Raw genomic sequence first — 3,961 nt, forward strand, 5'->3', positions numbered from 1 at the left:
GATTTTTCATCGGCCAGGACATAGCCGATGTTGGTCAGGTCACATAACCGCAACAACTTTCAATACTTTTTTTTTATATTTTTCTTATATGATGTGCGAAATGGTCTAAATTGTCATTATTTAAAATTTGAGAGGAATATTCTGACAAATAATAAAGCATAAATAAGTAATTTTATTTGGTCCTGTCATTGTCGAGGATTGTCCTGTCATTGACAACGTTGACCAGGTCACATTACAGCAAGCTTTAAATACTCTTTTTTTTTTTATTATATTCATGTATAAAATGGTATAATTTTCTAATATTTCAAATTTCAGAGAAGTATTCTAAGAAATAAAAGAGTAATTGGTAATTTCATTTGGTCCTGTACGTCATTGTCGAGGTTAAATTGGTCCTGTCAGTCAGCGATGGTCATGTTAATTTTCGAAAGTTTTTGAGACAATATCTATATTTTTTGTAACATTTAGGTTAAAAATATGACATAGCATTTTATGTTTCAAATCTGAGATAAAACCTTTGAAAAATAAAAAAAAGTTACAAGCATTTTTATATGGTCCTGTCATTGTCGATGTTGGTCCTGACATTATCAGAAATGGTCATGTCACGTTTTCTAAAGTTTCTTACAAAGTTTTTTAATTTTTTTTCTTAAATCTATATATCAAATGATGAAATCTTATTATATTTATGGAGCCCAACAATTATAGATAGGACCTGAGGAAACTTATCGGTCCTTTAAGTTAACTTCTTATAAAAAGTTAACACTTAAACACTATACTTAGATCTTTGAATATTTGTTTTTGTGTGTTTTAATATCTATTTTTATTTCGGTATAACAAAATCAAATTACATATTATTTTTATATACATATTCAAATTTGGAGCTCTAAAAATTGTCCTTAACTGTATCTTGGCATTGCAGAAGGTCATGTTTTTGTTCTGACTGTTAATGACGTCTTATTTTTCTTATCCCAGGAATAGATTACCTTAGCCGTATTTGGCACAACTTTTTAGAATTTTGGGTCCTCAATGCCCTAAACATCTTCATTTGAGACAATAAGGTAGGTAATAGTGCTATAAAAATCTAATCTATTTCAAACGGGGAAGGTTTAAATAAAAAAAATAACTCAAGCTGCCATACATTTGTGTGCCTCTCTAATTCCTGAACATTGAGGCGTTTTCTGTCTATATATGTTTTTGTCCATATAGGTGATGTGGTGTTGATGGCAGCTATGTGGATTCATTTATTTTAATTAGATATAGGAAAAACGTTGGTTTTAGAGAATAAAACGTTCGCACGGAAACGTTTAAATGGAAAATATAAGAAAATTACAATCTTTTCACAAATTCAAGATTGTGTATTTCTATGGAAAATGCTTTTGCCAACATGAAAAATTATTTTAAGAGGTGACCTATATTTTTTGTTCTTATTCTTTGAAGATATATTGTACATTACACTCATTTATCACCTTAAAAATGTAATAAAGATAAATCATCTTTACAAAGGTTTTATGTATACATTCCTTCTGTATATTTATGATTGTACCAATCCCCTCCTCCCAAAAACCCCGCTTCAACTTTGATATAAATGGCGTTCAATATGACATGATATTTGATGAGACAGCCACCCATCAACATGAGACATGTAACAAAAGATTTATAGAGGTGAACGAATTGTCTTTTGAAATAGATAATAGTGTATACAATATTGCAAGCTTACAGTGAAAACATTTTGTTTTCTTTTTTGAATGTTCTTTAAAATATTATGATGGACAAGACGCGAGAAAGTATAAATGATGGTAATAGTAAAACCATACATGCAATAAAGACATGATAAAAGAAAAGCGACTAATAAATAAGCTACTTCCACAAATAAAAGTTACACGGAAAACAAAACATGAACAATGCGAATCCCAACTTTAATACCGCAAAACAAATGGGGATGTATTACTCATGTTGCTTTTATCAAAAGTGAACAGCTTTGTTCAAATGTTTGCATTTTCCATGTCTCTTTTTTAAACGAAATATATGAAGTTTATGTTATTCTAGATCTTGTATAGCAAATACAGATCGCAATGACATATGAAATATTAATTTAATATGTAATAAAACGATCTTTAGAATAATCAAAGCCATTGCTTTTTATTTTGACATATGACAAAGATTTTAACTTCTTCTATAAGCGAAGTGATGAACATGCATTATTTAGAAAACGTTATTCTTTTCACAAGAAAGGTTAATCATAGATAGTGTTCCAACGTTCAATGTTGTATATCAACTTTCATGCTAAAGTGGGAGTAACATTATAGCTGCAAATTACGCAACATTGGTAAATCCCAATTGATTGACAATTCATAAAATTTTTACAACAGGCAAACGGAAGAGGTCCAAAATCATAAATGAAAAATAACATCCACCTGTAAAACAATCGGCACAAATGAAAGAAAAAATTGGCACTGCATTTATGTCATTTCTTTTTGGACTCATGTTTAGACACTTCAAAGTAGTCCGATACCCGAAAGAAACTTGCCATGATCCTTCAAAAGTGGTAACTAATCAGATGTATCATCCATACAAAATTGATGTTGATGGCAGATATTTGAATTCACTTATTTTAATTAGACATAGGAAAAACATTGATTTTCAAGAATAAAACCTACCCACGGAAACGCATAAATGGAAAATTTAAGAAAATTACAATCTTTTAACAATACTTTCCGTGTGTATACAAATTCAAGATTGAGTATGTCCATGGGAAATGCTTGCCAACATGAAAAATTAATTTGAGAGGTAACGTTGTACTCGGTGACCTATATTTTTTTTATTTTCTTATTCTCTGAAGCTATAAAATCATAGTGTCACAGACAGTTTTTTTGATCTCCCGATAAAAATATATCAACACCCCTAATTTCCCTATCATTTCTTTGAAAAATGGTCCCTTTTATATCCCTGTTTAAAAGAAATGGTCCGGGACCCCCTATTTTTTCTGTCGATCAATTTTGATTCATTCTCTGTAAAGATTAAAATAACACAAAAAATACGGCTCTTCTGACAGAAACTTCAAAAAGTCCCGAGCCACCTTAAATGGCATAAAAAAAGGTTCTTGATTTATTAAACACATGCTAATAAAATCCCTGACATAATGTAATTCGCCTTTGTTATATTGTCATAGTTATAAATATTTGTGAGAAACTTGATCTGTACTCTAGTACCAATAAGATTGACAAATAGATTTTGCAATGTCTATCAAAAATATTAAGCTGTAATTTTGTATTATTTGCGGTCTATAATTTATTTACATAATATGTAAACTCTACATAAATCTGTTTTGTACCGACACATGCATTAATAGATGTTTCGTAGACTGATAAAATGTAGCACATATACGATTCCATATTGTGCATTACACTCATTTATCACCTTAAAAATGTAATAACGATCAATCATCTTTACTAAAGTTTAATTTATACATTCCTTCTGTATATTTAATAATGAACCAATCCCCTCCTCCTAAAATCTCGGCTTTTGAAAAAAGATATATATAATTACTTTATAGATATATATACCCATAGATAAAGCTTACTACTAACTTTAAAAGTTCTTTGTGAGTTGTGATGGCTTTCAAACTTTTCCGTTGTTGGCAGGAACCAGTACGTTGTTCATTGAGATGTCGAATCAGAATCAAGACAAAAGCGAATCGACAATTAAAAGCTACTTAGCAATGACAAATGTTACACCACTGGGTCGATGCCACTGCTGATGGACGTTTCTGCCCCGAAGGTATCAACAGCCCAGTAGTCAGCACTTCGGTGTTGACATGAATATAAAGTATATGGTCATTTTATAAATTTCCTGTTACAAGAATTTGAATTTTTCGAAAAACTAAGGATTTTCTTATCCCAGGAATAGATTACCTTAGACGTATTTGGCACAACTGTTTGGAATTTTGGATCTTCAATGCTTTTCA

The sequence above is a fragment of the Mytilus edulis genome, chromosome 14 (assembly GCF_963676685.1).
Source record: "Mytilus edulis chromosome 14, xbMytEdul2.2, whole genome shotgun sequence".
Taxonomy (NCBI): domain Eukaryota; kingdom Metazoa; phylum Mollusca; class Bivalvia; order Mytilida; family Mytilidae; genus Mytilus; species Mytilus edulis.